A 21,893-nucleotide genomic window follows, 5' to 3' on the forward strand; every position below is an offset into this window, starting at 1 on the left:
ATTGTAATACCCATTTTATTATACACATTTGTGTCTTCATAAACCATATATACAGGAACACACACACACACATGCAGGGGTGAATGTCCATACAGTTTCAATTGAGGCAAGAACTGAAAAATATGGTACCTTTTTTCTGTTGAACTGGCATACTGCTCAGCTCACACAAATGTATCAATAACCAATTGTATGTATTGTCAGTAGGTGACAGTACTAAGAGGGGAGTTTTTTAAATTTTTATCTATAGGCATTTGACCTTTTGGCTTTTATTTCTTTACAATGTGGTTGCAACAGCTAAATTTCAGCCTGACGTGTTATGATATTTTTTTTTCATATCATAATGATCATGTTATGTTCAGTTTGATTGCTTGGTATCCTGTGTCTGTGTCACATGGTTTGAGGAAATCCTTGACCATAGGATAGTTAACAGCACTCCTTCCTGAATTGATATCCTGTATTATTTTAACATAACGTCGAATCTAGGGTTTCAATTATGCGAACACGCATAACAAGAATTCTTTATTTATTCTGATGTTCTGGGCCTAACCAGTAGGAGGAGTCATTTTACTTTAGGGCTGTTTGTTTTGTTTTTTCTTGATTTTCTAAGATAAATCCAACTAATTACTGCTAACACATAAATATGTCAAAATGGCCTTAATATGTAGCTGAAGACAAACAACAGGCACAAAAACTAAAACTCTAAAACTAAAAGTCAGAACATGAAAGAACTAGTATTGAGTTGAGAGAATTATGGATTGTTTAGATCCATTCAAATACTGTAACTCATTGTAAGAATTTTAATACATGATGATGTTTCTCTTACATAGAAGAACAGTTTTACATCAAAACTCATGACATAGCCTGAGGGGAAACCATGGTAACAATGGTCAGACACAAGACACAGGCAATTTGTTCACACTTTGATTTTCTCTGCTTTCTTTCATCGGTCTATAACAATAAAAGTATATATCCTTTTGCAAAAATACATCAGTATTTAAGTTTGCATATGTAAAAATGGCTTAAAGATGATGCTAATATCCCATACAGACAGAAAATGCAAAAAGATACATTATTACACTCAAAAAACAACAGCTGTTTTTGCCTTTCACACTGATCTCAGAACAGTTTCTGAGATCTTGGTTTTTGTTGAAGCTATGAAACTTAGATGCTTGTGTTAGCCATTGAGAAAACATTTAGAATTGGATTGTAATTGGGCTGAATTTCAGGGTTTTTTTTTTTTTTTTTTTTTTTTTGCTTTTAGTGAATGCTTGCAATGTAATTACTTGACAATTTAATCTGAGAGATCTATCAGAATTAGCGAGCTATCCACTTTTCCTAATTGAGCTGAACATTCCCTTACCCCTAGGCTTTATCTTAGAAGAATAAATTCTATTCTTTTTTTATTTTACTGAATACGAGGTTAGTCTTGATGAGTGATTTCCTAATTTTCAGACTATTTTTAAGAATGTGGAGATAGGGCTGGTTGGACACGCTCAGAGACTAGATCTTTGATTCTTGTCGAGTGTGTGATTTTGGGGCAGATACAGAGCTTCCCTCCACTAGTGGGACTTTAGTCGTGAGTGGGAATGCCGTACGCAACAGCTTGCGGGTTTAAAAGGGAATTCTTAATATAGGCCTCGACTGTATGCTAAATCCAGGTCAAAGTTGAAACCCCTTTGTCTTTTATACATGTGCCCCTCTAAAAGTGTAATTGTGCTTCCTTAAACAGCAGCTGCTTCAGTGTTCACTAGTGACGGAGACGTTCTTGCTCTCTTCTCTTCATGCATTCTTCCCACTTGTAACATATCGTAGTTTGTACTGTGCACTCCACGCCGTTCACCTCAGATGACCTGACCGAGGCAGCGTCACCAACTCGCGCTATCTCATTCACACACCCACATAGGGAAAACCAGTTTTAGGCAGCAAGGTTTAGACCTCACCTGGCAGAGTAGTAACATTTACCATTTCAAGAAGAGTTGCTTTGGTACAATGGGGATTTTCCACACTGAGTGTGCCAAGAACTCTTTCCCGCCCTTTTGCATACATAATTGTCAGTCATGTGTTGCAGCATTAACTTGGTGAATGTTTTTCTGCCTAAAGTTCGATGTGAAGTTGCACTTGTGAAATAAGTAAGAATGTATTTTCAGTATGACACTGTCACAGTGCAAAATCACTTTTACTTTTCCAAGGTTTGTCTGTATTCAACGTAAAAAAAAAATGAGTCAGAGAGTTTGTTTTTGGTACATGAAAATAAAAGCCTTTTCTCTTATATTTTAGTCAGAAGGCATAAGATAAGACGCGAGGATCTTTTCAGTATGTTTCTTTAAACGCATAAACGAGTACACAGGCATTTCACTGATGTGAAAAATGTATCTTGGATTCTAATAGGGAAGTTGTATGTTTGCCAAGGTGCTTTCGTGTCCTCAGCTAACCCCGGCACTCATATGGTTTTCTACAAGTCTTAGTGAGATCACTGCCATTTCTAAAGGAAAATATCTGGAAATGGTTTGTAAAAGGGAGATGAAAAAATAAAACAGAGGTAGTCAAAGAGTTCTCTCTTAGAGTTTGGCCAAGTTTACTTCTTATTTGTTTACAACCGGGCTGTATAAAACGGGCCTGACGAACGCAAGGGAGGGAGCCGCTTTGGAGCACAGCAGAGCACTCAGAGATAGAATGTCCTCCATTTTGGAGAAAAGGGCAGCTCCAAACGTGTTCACTGTTCCAATAGGAGAAGTAATAACGACACATGGGCTAACAGAAACGGCGGCACAAATGCGGAATCGAGTAAAGGCTGTTTCACACATTACCACTCCACATTGTTAACAAGTCTTTATTGTTACTGGCAAGACTAGTTTTTGAAGACGATCGGTGATGTGGCTGCACAAAACAGTGGAGGATCTGGTGGGACAAATATATAATGTATCATGTTTCTGAGAAGACAACAACTGTCATCGAATGCACGCGCACACACAGAGTGTTAGCGAGGTATTCTGTTTAATTCAGTCCAGAAATATAAAACTAAAAGATGATGCATATATATATATATATATATGTATATACATATATATATATATATATATATATATATATATATATATATATACACACACACACACACACATATATACACACACACACACACATATATATATATATATATATATATACACACACACACACATATATATATATATATATATATATATATATATTTAAATCCTGCTAAAAGAACTACAGCATGTACTCTCTCCATAAAGGTCACGATTGTGTATCTTTATGTAAATATTTTAAAGGCGTATTCTGTCCCCTGAGACCCTGGTCTTAAAACAGGATCAGTTTGTATTGTGTGTGTTGCTATAGTTTGAGGACATTTGTCTGTGACTTGTGTCTGGTTCATAGGGGAGGGAACAAGCCTCACGTTATTGCAGTGTCTCTATCCAGGTGTTGTTTATCCTACTCTGTATTATGTGGCCATTTTGGAAAGAGCACTTGACGTTTTTATGGGTATGTATGAACTGGGCCAGCTTAAAGAGGACAGCTGCAGAACTGAGGAAACATTTTCAACGTTTTGAAGTAAGAATGGCCTTGAAAACTCTGTGCATAGGTGTGCATACCTGTTGCCAGGACAGTTATTGTTGCCAAGGCAATTTTTGGCAGAGGTGCAAGTGTGCGAATTGTTTTCTGGCCAGTAACATTTTTGAGATTTTTTAATCTACAGTTTCCTCACTGATTAGCAAAAACAAGAGAATATGGAATCATATTTTTATACTATTATGAATCATTCGGTAGTACTGTTAGTGCCAATATTGTTGCTAATTTTGCCAATCATGATTTTATAGCATTATATATTTTTTAACCACCAGTGTAAGTTATACAAACAAATATTTTTCTTTATATGTACAGTTATGTTAGGTATATGTACCTATGTTCAGGACAGGTGTAACAAGGCAATTGGACAGAGTGTGTTGGAAATGTTCCTGAATTGTTTTCTAGCCAGCCAAACACTATTTTTTTTAAATTTGCAGTCTACTAAAAGCAGAGAACAAAGAATTATACTTATATTGTCTACTATGAAACATTTTGTAGCGTAATTATCTTTTGATTAGGGCTGCAACAATTAAATGATAATAATCAATAGTAGCTGCAGTCACAGAGCAAGATACAGCAGAAAAAGTGTGACAAGTATGAGAGCAGTCCATTATAAACGTTTTAAAGAAGGTCATCTAGGTTTCTGGGTCAGGTGCTTTCAGTGCTGGTATTGTTCAGTGCAGTTGCAAGGTTTCTGTTTGTACTTTTTACTGTTCTTATAATGTAAGAATTTGCATTTTGCAAAACTGTGTGTCCCAAAAGTATATGTGTGTTTATATATATATGTGTGTGTAGTGCTGTCAAACAATTAATTGTGATTAATCGCATCCAAAATGAAAGTTTGTGTTTACATAATATGTGTGTGCAGTCTGTGCACTGTGTGTATATATATATATATATAAATACACATACATGCATGTATATATTTAACAAATATATATTATATTTATATATAAAATATTTATATTTATATAATATAAATTTTATATATATATATATATATATATATATATATACACACACACACACAGTACATATATACATGTATATATTTCTTAAATATATACATGTATGTTTGTGTATTTATTTATACAGAGTACACACATATTATGTAAACAAACATATATATATATATATATATATATATATATATATATATATATATATATATATATGTGTGTGTGTGTGTGTGTGTGTGTGTGTGGTAGTAGTAGTATATATAAAGGGATGGTTGGGATGATTGAAAAATAATTAGTCTCTCCATTACATGATAAAGTACTGTGATGAAAACATATTATTATGCTCAGAAGAGGGAATGTGTATGTAGAACAATCTATATCTATTCTAACAAATAGGCCTATACAGCATTTATTACATAGACTTCTTTGCACATTGAAGATTATTGGGCTAGATGTGGAATAGCATGTGTTGTAAATATAATACTGAAAATAAAACTTGTCAGTTTTATCAGATTAATCAAATAATTAATCATCAGAAATTGTTGCTGCCTTACCTTTTAATCACAGTCAGTATTGTTGCTGATAGTGATTGTAATTCTGTAGAATTATATTCTTTAGTAGTTTAGTAGAAAATGTACATAGTGTGTACCACTGTATGTGTTATACAAGCAACTCTTTAGAGGATGGCATTTACTTGATTATTTTTTTTAGAATTCATTTAAACACATGATTGAATTGTTTCCTACGCCTTAGGTGTATATAGCTTGGCCAGGACACTTTCACACATACAGCCTTTTATGGAAAACACATTTTACTATTCATGTGTGATCAGGACCTGTTGAGAAATACTGGTAAATGAGAAGCTGGAACATTACAGCTGTAAAATTGTATAAGTTTATAGAGTTGCATGATTTTGGATAAACTGAGAATCACGTTTTTTTTCTTCCTTTCAAATAGAGATCACGATTCTCCCACGATTCTGAACAGACTAACCAAACTAAATTCTGAACTACACAAAATAACATGTAATTTACTAGAGGTTCTGCCAAAATGTTAATTGCTGCAGTCTATTTGAAATGTTTATTTAATTTGAAAGAATTATTTTAAAAAAAAAAATAGTTTGAATGAATAATTCAATGACTCATATTTCACTTCATTACTGGATGAATCAGTGTTTGTGAATGAATCTTTTGAATGAATGATTCAATGACAAATACATTTTTAACAGTCACTTGTGGCCACCTATTGATGTAACTGATGTAATGATACAGTCAAGTTACTTTCAAAAGGTGATTTGCTCTATTTTGATCTCTACTGTTGACATCAGTGTTTATATCCGAACTATATACTTTTATTCCAGTACTTCTGTGATCATTTGGATATTTCTAACATGGAAATAAAGATACTGTGTGGTTGAAAATAAGCTGTTTCATATTTTGATGCCAAGGTGTGAATAGAATCTTAACGTTAAAAAGATAGAAAGCAAAACTGTTACTTATTTGGACAGCAGATGTTGTATTTTACAGCAGTTTAGGAGGTTTAATGTGTCTAAGAGTGTCCAATATAAAGATGTAAAAATTCTTTAAACCTATTGACCTTGACACGATAATATCATTATGTTTGTTTGTTTTCCTGCATGTTAGTTGCACCTCATGACATTGTTGGTCACACTAACTTGGTGGACTCCAATTTTTTTTTTTAATATTTATAATATTTTGATAAAACGGCTTCACTTTTTTTTCTATAAATTAATAATAAATTACTATGCCAAACTAATTATTTCAGTGAGGCTTTTTTTATTCATTATGACATCAAGACAATTGTAACAACCTGACATTTTTTACTTCATGCCCCAAATGAATTTTCATTGAGAAATGAAAAACTTGTTCATCATCACGATGGCTTTAAGGTGATTCCATTCAAGTCATCGTATGTATGAATCGCATTTCTAATGTATTTTCAAATAAATTAATATTCGGGCAAAAAATTTGTGCCATGTCACTTGTCGTTTCCAGGCAGTTGTTGCCAAGGTAATTTGGCAGAGGTGAAACTCAATTGTTTAGCCAGTCTCACACAATTATACATAATGTTTTTTTTTTTTTTTTTTTTTTTTTATACTTTTTGTTGTAAAAGCAGAGAATATGAATAATTTGCATGATTTTTATTCCCTAAGACAAGTGCAAACCCCAGTTGATATACACACATTTGTTAATCTGTTTAAATAAAAAATACTTGACAATTTAATTGATTGTGAAAATAATTGTTAGCTGCAGCCCTATGTTTTAACACTGTTCATGCAGCTGTTTCTGATGGTACTTATAATTCTATAGCATTATTTTTCATAAGTCTGCAACAGTGTGTGAAGCAACTTTTGTGGAAGGCATAAAATTTTCTAGATGTGCAACTTTTAATTCACTTAAATGAATACTGCAGTGTGATGACCCCTCATCAAAAGGATTGTTCCGAATTTTTTAATTCACACATCCAATTAAGTCACATCCTTATTTTCATTGATAAGGTGGAGAACATTAATGAGATTTTGGCTGTTTCTGTGTAAATCTTGTGAAATGGTTGGCTGTCCTAACACGTTGCAGTTGCAACATGGTTATTAATCTGACGACGTAGGGTTTCTAAAGGCCTTATATTTTGACACTGGAGATTTGGCAGACTGGGCTGCTTTATTGGAATTACTAGAAAAAAACAATACCATTGTTTAAGAAAGAAAGAAAGTAATAGAAAGAAAGAGAGAAAAAGAAAGGAAGAAAGAAAGAAAGAAAGAAAGAAAGAAAGGTTTCCTGTTTACAGTGCAATGTACTGACAGTGTATTCATTTCCTTGTGTGTAAATACGATGGCAATAGGTATGTACACAGTTTTCAAGCCTGTTCTTATTTGCTATAATTTCAGTCAGGATTCTAGCTTGATTTCATAGATATCTATGTAATTTTCAGTGAAAGATTTTATGCTTTACACCAATTGTTTTCCACTAACTGTAATAAGTATCATGTAATCAGGTCTTGTCTGACACTATGATATATTTATATTTGGGCTGTCAATAAAATACAAATTTTAATTGCAATTACACCCTTTTTGTGCAATTAATCACACACTTATTAAATTAAGCATATACCATTTATCTTGTTTAATATGCTCATTTTGTCATCATTTGCTAAAGTAATCCATCAGATTGAAGGGTGATTCTCACAAAACTTTTCTGCAAGCTTTTATTTCAAGGTAAATTTAGGTGTCATTCCAAAAAAGGACAACTGGAGACTCCAAAAGAACACCAAGGGCCAGATTTACTAACAGATTGCGCCAGTGCAAACCCTTTTTTGGCGTTAAAAAAATACTGTTGGGATTTACTAAAGACACACAGTGCAAAATTAGCGCTGAAAAGGTGTGGACTGAGTTGTTTTTGCGGCTGACCTTATTGCATATGTATTTGTAGGAGTTTCCCTTTCAGACGCAAAATTTATGGGAGGAGAGTATTTAAATGAATCACGTAACGCGATTTACTAATGTTTGCGCTAGTCATTTTACTGGTATTTGCGCCATTATTTAAAGGTGCAGTGTGTAAATTTTAGCGGCATCTAAGGGTGAGGTTGCAAATTGCAATATAGAGAGGCTACGGTGGCCAACACAGGACAAAGATGTCGTCGTCTGAGACAGTAGAGAGTAGCTAGTCAATCGAACACACTCTGCGCACTCCTTGTTGAATTGCGCTCTCACTCTAATTTGCCCCGTTTAGTAAATCTGGCCCCAAATAACTAAACAATATGAGTCCATATAATTCATAGATTTATGAACACCAAAGAACCCTTTAAAAAAAAAAGAGCATTACAGAAAAAGACTTTTCAGAATTCACAGTGTATAGTATGTGTACAGTGCAATAGCAAAGAGCTTGTTTAAATTTTAGACAAGTCAAGTTGCGGTACCGAACAGGATCACGTTTGCGCATCAATATAAAAGACTCGCACATGCTTACTGTACGACTCCTCTATGTCACCGCAATCCTCTTCCATCAAAACTTTACTAGCGAGACGCTGGTTTGCTTTATCCAGCCGAGAAACGTAGTTTACGTATCATCTGGCCATACAGCGGTGGGATGTTTTGCCATTCCATTCAGTCTGTATTTCAAACAGTGCAATATGTGAGGGCTCGCACTCTTCAGAAACAATGGCAGAAAATTACACAGCTCATGTTTTAAAGCGAAACAGACACTGGAATGAATAATTCACTGAAAACACAATGTAAATCTGTATTCTCTCTGCCATCTCTGACGTAATCAGCCTGGTTTACTTCACACTATAGCGCTGTTTTGGACTGATTGTTTGAATGAATTCGCTTAGTGGATCGTTGGACTGAAAACTTTCCTGGAGTTTAGTGGCTTAAAATGATCTGATCGCAAACAGAGAAGTGAAAGATTAAAAGGTTAGAATAGAAATTTCCACCGACCAGAATTACAGGTGCTTGCGCCATTGTGGATGATAAACTGACGACTTTTGTTATCTAACTGCGTGACGTAAATTACACGTGCTTCGGTAATTTATTTGCATTATTTGCGTTAAATTATTTTAATGCATTAAGGATTTTGAATTAATCGCATGCATTAACACATTAAGGTTGACAGCCCTAATATCGATTGTATTTTACATATATAAATATATACTGTATATATATACATGCTCCTATGTTTAGGTTCAGTAAGTTCACTCTAATGGCAATGAAAAGGTTATTAGTCAGTTGTTGAAATGCCTTATTTTCAAAAATGTCACTTTAGTCAATTAATTGATAATTAACAAATTTGACTGTCTTTTGTCACGAAACCAGCGAAGTCCATATGTGCTTTTTTTGCAAAAACCTCTGAGTCCACCTCTTTGGAGAACAAGACATAGTAAAATGTCAGTTTCTGTCAGTTTTACAGCAGCAATAGTAACACTGCTGTGTTTACTTGCTACTCACGAAATCCTGTCATTGTAAAAATGGACAAAACATGATAAAAACTTGCAGCTCGGCAATTAAAAGCTGGCTCATACGCATACCGTCATTCATCTTAAAATCATATGATTTGATTCGCATCTTCCAATTGGTTCTTCTGTGGACTTAGAGGCTTTTGCTGACAAAAGGTTTGTTTGAGATGCACCAGCGCTGCGCAGACCGATCGGCGTATGACATCAAAGTACCGCGAGAGCGATTGGAGAGCAAACGACTCCTTATGCTTTTGAATCGCTCTCGCGGTGCTTTGATGTCATACGCGATCGCCGATGCATCTTGAGCAACTTAGGCCCTGTCCAAAATGGCACACTTCATATGCACTTTTGGTCTTGTGGACTTACAATGGCTGCTGCGTGCGTGTGTCCGTTAAGTCCGTGACCGTTTGTCAATTTTAGGTTTCAGAAGGCTGTTGGCAAGCGCCCCCTTTGGGGTCAATATGTGCCCTCGATGCGCAGTTTTGCAGAGCCCGCACTGAAGTGAGCTCCGCAGCAGACTTCTTCCCGTAAGTCAAAGCGGCGTCACGTCACAAAAGCACGGACTCGTAGGAAGACTGCAAGTGTTTAGGGTGCCATTTAGGACAGGGCCTTAGCCTAAAGAGAAGTGGCGTTTAGCAGTTTCTGCCAATGAACTGGTATTCTGAATGGGCTAGCGCTGGGATTTAGCGGATTCGAAGTGAGTATGAAGTATTTGATGAATGTATACTATGTGCGGAGAGCATTTGCTCATTATCATTATCTCATTTTTGACAGGGGTGGCGTATAGCGGCTTTTGGGTTAAAACATGTTTTTTTCAGCTCTAAATAATGGCGCAAACACCAGTAAATTGACTACTATTGAAACCTTAGTAAATCATATTGCTTGATTTATTTAAATACTCTCCTCCCATAAATTTTGCATTTGAAAGAGAAACTTCAACAAATGCACATAAGGTCAGCCGCAAAAATAACTGTGTGCATGGCACGCCTTTCATTGCTAATTTTTCACTGTGCGTCTTTCCTGACGGTAGTGTTTTTAACACAAAAAGAGGGTTTGCGCTGTTGCAAACTGTTAGTAACTCTGGCCTGTACTGTTTATTTTCCAGTGCTTATTATTCAGGCTGATTTTTTTGTCATTATTTTTATAGCACATATCAATATTAAGAAGAGGCAGCTCACTGAGCCATAGGTGGAGCGTGAAGTCCAGCTCCCCCCTCTCTAGATGTAATTTGGGCGTAATGGGTGGAGCTAGAAGGTCCAACCATACCCATACCCATAACTCTATTCCTCCACCCATTAGATCCACAGAGATGGAGCTGGATGTCATTTGGATTTGCAGTGAGGATTAAAATTTTCTGATAATTTACTCACCCCCATGTCATCCAAAACGTTTATGTCTTTTTTTCCTTCAGTTGAAAAAAAATTAAAGTTTTTGAGGAAAACATTCCAGGATCTTTCTCCAAATAGTGGACTTCACTGGGGTACAACGGGTTGAAGGTCCAAATGTCAGTTTCAGTGCAGCTTCAAAGGGCTCTACACGATCCCAGACGAGGAATAAGGGTCTTATTTAGCGAAACAATTGGTAATTTTCTTAAAAAAAAAATAAATTAAAATTTATATAATTTTTTACCACAAATGCTCGTGTTGCACTGCTCTGTGATGCGCCATGCATTACGTAATCATGTTGGAAAGGTCACACGTGACGTAGACGGAAGTACCACGGTAGGGTCGAAAAACCATCTCATTTTCTCCTACAACTTCAAAATCATCCGATATGTGTTGTTTTACCTTTTTTTGTAAAGGCCGTTTGACTTAGTCTTTGCACTTAGTCGTTTGCTTTGTAAACACTTGCTTGGTACTTCCGCCTATGTCACACGTAACCTTTCCAACGTGATTATGTAATGCAATGTCCAAATGTCAAATTTTCGCAATATCTTCTGCCATTTTAAATGTGCGAGGTCTTAAATTAGAATGGGTTCTGATTGGCTGTCACTGTCAGTGTTTTATCATTCAACACCTGTGAAAAAAAATGTTCTGAAAGTGATCCCAACAATATCGTTTCTCTATATCGTTATCGTTATATCTGTGGTGTGGACTCTGCTATTCTTTTATATTTAGAACAATATCTTTATCGTTATCTTTATAGTTATTGTTCTTGGTGTGAACAGGCATGTTGTGATTTTCTGTTCTTTCCTTTGTTTTGGCATTTATGGGGTTAATGCGTTGGATTATCGGATACAGAAGAAAGTACGTAGAGAACGCTGCTTTTGTTATTGTTTTGATCAAAGATATTCATTGTAATCCTGAATAAAAGCTTTACTTTTTTTTTCATCAGAAAGACATTGCAACACATTTCATTTTATTTAAAACATGACACTGCAAATTACCATGTATACATTTTTCACTTTATCGAAAAGGATGAACTATAAATAGCCTATAAGAGCAATAGTGACAATCAGTGGTACATTCGATCATAATTACATTTACACAAAATGCCGCAAGTCATCCTTTGTCAATTATAACTGTGGTAACTCCAAATACTTAAACTTTATTTACAACCAAGACTTATAAAGCATATGTAATTTGCATAAATGTTTCACATTGTTGGCAAATGTTTCAACTATGTAACAAGATATTTTTCAATATCAAATATTTTTAAAACAATTCCACATGTGTAATGGCAGAGACGTTGAAAATTATTTTAATATGCAAAAACCCAATCATTGCAGTGGGCGTTTAGTCTTGAATGCGGCACGCCTATCAAAATGGAGTGTTCGAAACAGAGGGTCAAAACCAGGATAGAAAATAGATTATTACTTCGACATTGGGATGTTTTTGGTGTAAAAATCTTGATAACATTATAAGTGGACCTCAGAGAACATTATAAAATAAAATAAAAAATGCAGTTCATGTCCCCTTTAATGTTATAAATTAGGCTATTTAGCTATTTCGGATCACCATCCATTGATTAGAAAATGCTGATTGCTGTTGTTACAGTCGGTCTGTAATAACATCCAGAAGACAGAGAAATATGGCGTCTGCTTAAACTACAGTTTACAATGTCCTAAGCCCATAGTAATGAAGACCAGCTTTGGTGAAGCAGGCTGAATTCAGAGTCCATTTTTATAGGCTGAAGTGTGTTTGCTCTGACATTACAATGCAAAACAGCCATACACAACTAAAACCTTCACATTCCCCATTGATGCCATGCAGAGAGGGTCTGACGTTGCAGATTGGGAGTCGAGTGTGAACTGAAGCACTAGTGGGTGTATCGCCACTCTGATCTTTTTTAGGATTCTCATGACTTCCTGTTTCTACTGGCTATCCCCCTTTTGCTCATGATTTGATTTTTTTTTTAATTTGCCAGTTGCCATGGACATCTGTACCAACATGATAAGACTGTAATTGTACCAATATCTGCTCCAGGGTTCGAATAATTTTGAAGACCGTCACATGAACAGTCAAATGGTCCATCTTGAAAATATCTTTGTGATATATTCAGTTAAATCGGCATAGAAAAATGCCTGTCACAGGGCTCTTTTTCTCTCCTTTTTTTTCCTTTTACAATTTTACACCAAATATAATGCAATAGAGCTATAGTTAATAGAAATGACTGAAGAGTTGCCTTTGAATGGGGAAAAAAAGCATAATGAGTGATATAAATTAACATAGGGATTTACACTTTAACGAAGGGGGCAAATGGTATGGAATTACAATTATTTCCCAAGTGCATGATGCAGTCGATATTTATTCAAAAGGATTTTCTTAAGTGTACTTAAATGTGTTATTTGGAAAATATGCGTCATATTTCACTAAAGCATGTCAAGAAGTAAAATCTCAAGATGCCAATATCACTGATATGTAAGAAGGACCTATTGAATCAATTGCACATTGTTTACCCAAAAATGGGAACATTATGCAGGACATCTGCACAATTTAGACCTTTTCATAGAGCAACAAAAAAAAAAAAAAAAAAAAAAAAAGGGAAACAAAACATAAGAGCCTGCAATTTCAATATAATATATTTGCACACGTAATTCTCTATATGCACTGAATCACAGCAAACATGATAAAACATCAACAGAGCAAGTTATGTGATCACGGTGTACTCTACACTCTAAAAAATGCTGGGTTAAAAACAACCCAAGTTGGGTTGAAAATGGACTAACCCAGCGATTGGATTAAATGTTTGCCCAATGTGCTGGGCAGTTTTATTTAACCCAACTATTGATTAAAAATTACTATATGTCGGACTTAAAATGAACCCAAAATGGTTGGAAATTAAAAATCAGACACATAATTACTAGAGGCAACAATAATAATCAAAAGGTGAAGATTTATTAATAAGCAATTTAATATTTTTTTTATTGTTTAATTATTATTCATTAAACTTGTTCATTTATATTAATATTACACATATTAATAAATGTTAATTTTCAGCATATTTTGGGTTCATTTTAAGCAAGCAATATAGTAATTTTTAAGCAATATTTGAGTTAAATAAAACTACCCAGCAGGTTAGGCAAACATTTAACCCAACCGCTGGGTTTTCTCCATTTTCAGCCCAATGTGGGTTGTTTTTAACCCAGCATTTTTTAGAGTGTAGTGCTTTTATAGTAATAATTTTTAAAATAAAGCAAAATAACCTTATTATTGATACAAAACCTGGACTGGTTGGACTTTCAGAGACTCCCTATGGTGGGTCTATATGCTGTTAATGAGTATTTATGGCATTTGATTGAATACCAGTAACTGGTAACCCAATTAGCAGTAGTTTGCACAAAAGCAGGAGAAATTTTATTTTTAATAAGCTGTGACTCAGAAGTGCCATTTACCTTTTGCAATATTCAGAAACAAAAATGAACAAAACAAATTAAAACCACGTTTTTTTTTTTGTTTTGTTTTTTTGACAAAAATAAAAACCATATTGTGTTTCACCAAAAGAAGGGTCAAGTGATTGTTTGGTACACAGTAAAAAAAAAACCAAATCCTAAAGTCTGCATAATGACAAACTATATTATAATACAGAAGAGTAGGACTAATTTGACAGCAAAACAAGAAGAAGAGCTTCAGATAAAGCAGGAACATGCGTAACTTTATGATTAGATGGCAATAGGCCATAAACACGCAATTTAAGCTTCTCTCCGGAAGACTTTCTTGGCACTTTGCCTGAAGAGCGTGGGGTCGTTTTAGGTCAGGCCTGGTGTGTTGTTGTAAAGGAAGTGCAGAGCATTCGACTCTCTGTATTTCACTTCCTTGTTTTTCACGTGCCGGAATCACATTTGAGAAATCAGACGGCAGAGCAGTGGAAGGTTGAAGAGCATGTCAAAAAAAAAATTGTTGGTTTTCATGTAAATCAGCAAACGCATTTTGTGCATCTAAAATGCACAAGGAGTCGCCACACACGCTCACTGGGGATCAGTCTGAACAGGTCAGGATGTTTAACATGGCTTGTTGTTTTTTCGCCACATTTGTTTACAGCATTATTTGTGTGCTTTAGAAACGAATGATATTCTTGTTTTAAAGGTCTATGCATGTAGGAATTCTGCTTCTCACGTTTTGCATTTGAATGGAATAAAAAGCAAAAGACTTTCTCCTCAAACAATCACAAACTGTTTTAATTTTTTTTTTTTTTTTTTTTTTTGCTCCATTAATGTGCGTCCTGTACTCAATTTGTGCATTTGTTGCGCGTTAAAAGGGTTCCCAAAAGCAGTTGCTCTACATTTAGTGAAGCCGCCTATTCAACTCAAAATGAATGCTAGCTAGCTAAATAAATAAATAAATAAATGATGAATGCCGCCAGGAGGACGGCACATATTTTGTCATCTCATTCGGCGACTGGTAACAGTCCGTTGTTTTAGCTTGCTTAGGAATGTTTGTATTGCACAAAATCATGAACAAAAAAAAGAAAAGAAAAAAAAAGAAAGAAAAGACAAAAGTGATATTTTATTCATTAGGACTGTCTGTCTTTGTGTATTCTCATGCAGTCTGGTCTGCATTTATATGCTAACATAATTTACTCCTCTAACCTAAGGCAGAGTTTACCATCACCTCGACAGACCTCGACAGAGTGTGTGTGCAGCCAGTGTTACTAATATCTCATGATGAATGTGAGTGTGTGTGTGTGTGAGTGAGTGAGTGTGTGTGTGTGTGTGTGTGTGTGTGTGTGTGTGTGTGTGTGTGTGTGTGTTGATTTCAGATTTACTAAGAAACATGGGGAGCCATTTCAAGAGACCTCTCTCTGGCTGTTTTTGGGATATAAATCTTTTTTTGATGTAAATGTCACCTCTTCTTACCAGTAAATATAATAAATGAACAATGCAATATTTCTTAATGTATGTAGTTATTGTTTTCCACAAACAGCAACAGCATTTGCTTTTTACAACTGATGCGCTGTGTAGGTGTTTTTAATGCACACCTGCCTGTAGGGTTCACGCAATTGGAGCAAAGGTAATTAAATCCTGAGATTGATTGATCATTTAGTTATTCTTTTATCAAGGATGTTTTTATGGCATATTATTGTCTAATTTTAAAGTGCAGAAAAGTCGAGTTTTACAGGGCTGTTTTGTGATACGAGTATTGCAATTGAAGGATTGGTTATGCAGTTGTTTATATGCTGTCAGAAAAAAAAAAAGTGCAAAAATTGTACCTTTAGGGGTACAACATCTTGTCACTGGGGCAGTACCTTAAAGGGATACCTGTGTACCTTATTTACCCCTAAAAGGCGAAGGTTAATAGCTAATATGTACCCTTAAGGTACTAATATGCTCCTTTTAGGGGTACAGAGATGTCCCTTTAAGGGTACTGCCTCAGTGAAAAGCTGCTGTACCCCTAAAGGTCCCATTTGTGCACATTTTTCTGACAGTGTACTGTTGACTGGATTAAGAGATGAATGCTTAGGAATGAAATGGAGAATGAATGAGAAAGCTGGTTGAAAATCTGCTATCTGGGGTGCGGTTCCCAAAAGCATTGTTAGCCAACTAACATCGCATGGTCCGTCGTTACTAACATAGTTCAACGATTTGGTGTTTCCCGAAACCATAGTTCAAATGAACATTCGTAAACTGCATCGCAAACTTGTGTGGTTGGAATGAAACCTCTCGCGCTGTGGTTTAGAAGCATAGTTTCTTGAAATATGAAATATGATTGAAATCACTTCAAAAAGAAAAATACAGTTAAGTGCAACACGTGCAGCGCAAGTCTGGAATATACGCTACATAAAATTATAATGAGAACATTATAATTGTGTGCTTGGGACATGGCTTTTAATGGTGAAACTTTTGTTTTTGTAATCAGGCTCTCAAAAATGATACCAAAAAAATATTTTAGATTTATCAGCCAATATATCGGTTATCGGCTTTCAAATATAAAGAATTATTGGCATCGGACAAAATTTTCATATCGGTGCATCCCTAGTTTCTTGTTTTTATGACATGTGGACTTAATAAATCATTATCGAGCAAAATAAGCAAGATGACATTAAATACAATGTATATCTTTTATTTCGAAGATATACAAATGTCATTTACATATTTTAAGCACCGTTTTTGAAGAGTGCACGTGCGTACGTGCTCTCGTACATAAGAACGAGCCTATGATTGAATCTGGAAATAAAGCAAAATAACTGAGAAAAATGAGAATTAGTTCTCAGATGCCACGTCCGTAATTTATAGCAAAAAATCTAGCATTAATTAGATCTCAAACGGATTCATTTAAAGAAGTTATTACTCCACCACCTGCATGAGATCATTCACCAACGTGGCTGAACGACAAGTTTGCGACGATATGGTTTTGGGAAACAGTCGTGACTAGCTAGTTGATTTGTTCAACGATGCATCGTACTGTGGTAGTGAAGCAGTGAGTTACGTCGTTGTACGGGAAACGCACCCCTGGTTGGTTTCACTTACATCTTTTTGCATCAACCCTATAAAACAGTGTTTGACCTATTTTTTTTTTTTTTTAAACTGATTAAAGATCAGGTTGAATGATGGCCAGTGTAACGCCCTTATGAGTTCCAAACGTCTGAGAGCACCCTAATATTTTCATTACAAATTATATTGCCTAACAATTTCACAGTTTCTCAGTGTTTGGCATTTCCTCCTTGTGCTTTAATGACAGGATGCACTCAAGCTCCACAAGTTTGTGCAAAGTCTGAAGATCCATGTTGTCAAAAAATTAGCTTAGTAACTAATAGCGTACAATCATTTAATGTCAATGTTAAATTACTGTTTATTTTTTAGGTTAACATAAGATTTTGGATCAAGAGTTTCAATGTGGTCTCAGAGTTTTGAGCCCTGCGATTCATTGTCAGCAATTAAGAACTAATAACTGAATTTGCATAAACACTTATTTTTTTATTACTCACAGAATAATAGAAAATGTTAATGATCAATAAACGAGGCTATTGGACTGACACTAGGTCAAGCACAGTAATTGGCCGGTGCAATTCTCAAAAGATCGCCTGACTGATCGATCTTATAATAATTAGCATGTTTTAATTCTGCATTCAGTGGATTTCCTTTATAGAGAAAACAACATTTTTTGGAATATCAAGATTTGTTGCATGTGTGTAGTAAGGACATTTTGTGATTTTGACCTTGGCTAAAACATACAAGCAAGGAAAAAGTATGTCACACAGAGTATCAGTGATTCATTGAATCTGAATTATTCTTGTCCATAAATCTAGGCAAGATAGACACTGCCAGTTTCATTTTCTTGCCTTGTTCCTTTCTTGCTTCCTTCTAAGTTATTTTTTGTGGTTTTTAAACCTACTTTCACCGAGAGCGATATGGCATTCTGACACTTGTGATGCCGGCTATTGACACCTATAAACAAACAGCATGGACACAGAGACATCAAAAAGCACTTAGTATTTGAAAAGGAAAGCAGGTCAGTGTACCATTCAGCATCATTAATATATTTATGTTGGTTTTATATACGAATACAGTTTGGTAGCGTTATAAATAAATTCTCAGCACCACCTCTCACTCTTATTGTTTCTGCTGTGTGCCATTAAAGACCAGGCTCAGAGGCAAAGGACAATGTGTGAATGCCGAGCATTGTAAGTCACATTTGCATATTTGAGATTTATATTATTCAGATGCTTGACATCCTTTCCCAGAAACCCCCTCCCTCCTTCTCTCTGCCCGACACCCCACCCTCACCTTTTTCTTGCCTTGCCTCTCTCTTTGTTTTCCCCCCATCTCCCCCCATCCCTGATAAAAATGATTTCCAGTCACCACACTGCATGCTTTATGAGATGGCCGCCTCATTAAAAAGCGTCTCTGATTAACCTGGATTTCGGCTCCTTTCTTACTTTTTCTCTCTGCCTGTCCGTCATCTGCGTTATTATTCTTTTCTTTCGTCTCAGTCACCCTGTGCTCTTTGTCAACGCAGCAGGGCACAGCCGTCTGAGCGTCTTCCAGACAAACTGACCTCTAGGGACGTATCGACAGTTTGTGTTACTGAGTGACAGACGTATAGAGCCACAGAGCGACAGTGACAGAACACACAGAAAACGTTTCCTGTAGGCTCTCAGCAGTTTTTTTGTCATAAATTTCAGAGAAGATTCCCTCCTAAGATTAGAGATTTTTGGGAGAGGGAAAACAAGGGCGGTGAAGGGGGTGCTTATGGTGGAGGTTTTTTTTTTTTTTTTTTTCCGGAAAAAGGGGGTGGGGAGGGATCTAATTAATTTTGAAGGATCATCGGCCCCTTTCGTCCAAGGCAGAGAAAGAGGCAGGGCGGGAGACGGAGGGGTGAGCGAGTGGGTGGAGCGAGTCTGAGGGAGAGAATAAGTGAGACAGGGGAAGGCGGGGGGACAGACAGACCCCTGGACTGATTAGAATTCTGGGCAGGTAGCAGGCGGCTGCTGTGCACCCACTGTGGGCCAGGCAGGAAGGAGGGGAATGGCTGCCCACCCGCCCATGTGTGTGTGTGTGGGGTGATCTCTGGGAGGAATTCTTGACGTTCAGGTTCCTTGCACTTTTGTTACCTAATTTCACCTCAGATCACTCTAAAGGTTTATAATATTTCAGGCAGTGTTTATGAGAGAAATTACAAAACTTAGATCACCAGTGTGTCCCGGAGTTCCAGAAATGATGTCATTGCATGGTGTATACTTTTAGAAAAAGATTCAGTGGGGTTCTATATAGAACCCAAGGGTTCTTGACTCAATTTTAAAGAACACTTTGCCAGAATGGTTCTATATAAGGAGAAATGTCTAAATCATTGCATAATACTTTAATATTTAATGGGTTAATTCAATTTTTTCTAGCAATTACAAGCTGTTTAATTCATAAAATGTGATAAAAAATTAATTAAAACGAAATTATTTAATTAAAACTAAATCCTTAAGATGATCCCATGATGAGAACCTTTCCGTGAGCATAAATAGCTGTTTTGATAAGTAAAAAACAGTTTTGATAAGTAAAAAAAGCTCATGGCACACCACTATATAAAAATATAACAAAATTGCACAAACATGCATTGCTTCAAATGGCATATTAAAACTAGATATTATATTAAACGTAGTATTCACATTTAATGTAAAACTTGAGCTTAAGTCAGATAGGAACACAATAAGCTCATAGTATGATGTTTGTTGTTGGTGATGATAAAAATAACAAATTTACATATCATCGCTGTCAGGAGGATACCTCGTATTTAATTAAACACTGTCATCAGAGTTGGTATTGTGGCTTAATATAGCTATGGTCAGACATTTGCATGTGTCATAATATTAACATTTTATAAAAATCAAGCTCAAATGGAGTTACGAGGTTTTAGACCAGCGAATTCGGATATATTTTGTCACTCAGCCGCATCTGAGGCAGTAACCGCATTACGTTTTCATCAGCGTACAGGATATAAAGTTTATTGTAGCTATATGGGTGCTCAGTTTTCTTGTTGGAATCTCATGATCAAAATCTCATAATAAAAAACATGAAGCACAGGATGTTTAAAACAGTATATTTGCTTCAACTAGATTCTCAGCTCTTTAAATACAAAAAAAAAAACTTAGCCTTTATGGACAGTTTTTCTTGAGTAAAAAAAACGATGTACTTATTCAAACATAATTTCTTTATTTACCCTTGCACTGCAAACAAGCAGAGATCTCCAAAAACTGTGCGCGGCACATTTTAAATGGAGGTGGGGCGGAGTTATGACATTTGACTGACAGTTTGAGGAGCCAATGGAGTAACGAGGTTTAGTCACAACCTCTTTTAAATGCTTTTTATTGGTTAAATATTTGTAAAACCCACATACAGATGTAAAGGATGACCAATATACATTTTTTTATAAAACAAAAATGACAAAAGAGATATGAGGTTTCGGCCTAACAGCACGATGATATATTCTTATTTGTAGCATTTACTTTTACATACTTTTTTGGAATTTGGTCATATTCCACGGCATACCTGACAACCTGTCACAGCACACTATTGTGCCGCAGCACAGTGGTTGGGAAAAAATGGCTTAACCATTCCATTGCGATACGGATTATTTTCCACAGTGGGGCTGATAATGGAGCTCTTTGGAATGTAATACAAATGCGTCAGTCAATGCTTTGGTAACGCAGGCGTTTACAGACGGTGTGAGATGTAAATAGCGACCGCTTTATAGAGGATGATCAGATATTTCTATTATTAATTTGTGTTTACTTTGCTCAAGTAGTTTGCTTGGCCAGCTACAGAGAAACTGGTAGTCAGCCAGTGACCAACCCTGAGTGGCAATATCACTACATGCATTCCACCAGCACGGTTCAACTCAGAACTCCAGGCCGAGAACGGTTTGTAATGTGCCGAACCAAGCTTAAGTGAGAAATTTAACTGTAACCGTTCCTTACCATTCTTAGAACCGTTCAGCCCGATGGTGGAAGTGACTAATGTATCGCAACAGTAGGTTCTGCTAAAAAAAAGTCCCATCATTTAATAGTGTAATTTGCTTTTAAAATACTTTCTTCTATACACTCTTAATATGCAGAGACAACTACAAACACTGTGGCTCTGTGACGCTTTTAAAACATTGTTTCGTTTAACTCTTCCTACCAGCCTGGTGTTGAAACATGGCATGTGTTTAAGGCTGTTTGACTGACCAGGGGTTGTTCAGGAAACCTGTATGAAAACAGTCATTATTTTTGAAGTTGTTATGCTAAGCTAGTGGCACAGAAATTATACTCTAATGTAACAACATCATCCATTTAAGACAGACCTACATTGAGCTCTGAGGTTAAGTAATGATACAGCCTATGCCTCTGTTGAAGTCCCAAATGTTACTTCCATTTTATGCAAATTATGTGTTAAAAAACAACAGTGAAAGCAAATGATACATTTGAGTCATTCTCGCTACACTCTCAAACTACTCTGTTTGTATAGACCTA

The 21,893-nt window shown here is 35.8% G+C and overlaps 1 protein-coding gene across 12 annotated transcripts in view; it reads left to right on the forward strand.

Annotated features, from left to right (window-relative positions):
• zbtb20 (zinc finger and BTB domain containing 20) overlaps nt 1-21,893 on the forward strand; it is an 83,168-nt gene that overhangs the window by 4,938 nt on the left and 56,337 nt on the right. The window contains exon 1 of one of the 12 annotated variants that reach the window (XM_051892511.1): nt 14,065-14,945. The exons of the other annotated variants lie outside the window; for them this stretch is intronic. The gene's annotated coding sequence lies outside the window, so the exon portion shown is untranslated. Of the gene's footprint in view, nt 1-14,064; nt 14,946-21,893 lie in introns of those variants that run through there. 12 annotated transcript variants of the gene reach the window in all.

The sequence above is a fragment of the Ctenopharyngodon idella genome, chromosome 5, assembly GCF_019924925.1.
Source record: "Ctenopharyngodon idella isolate HZGC_01 chromosome 5, HZGC01, whole genome shotgun sequence".
Classification (NCBI taxonomy): Eukaryota; Metazoa; Chordata; class Actinopteri; order Cypriniformes; family Xenocyprididae; genus Ctenopharyngodon; species Ctenopharyngodon idella.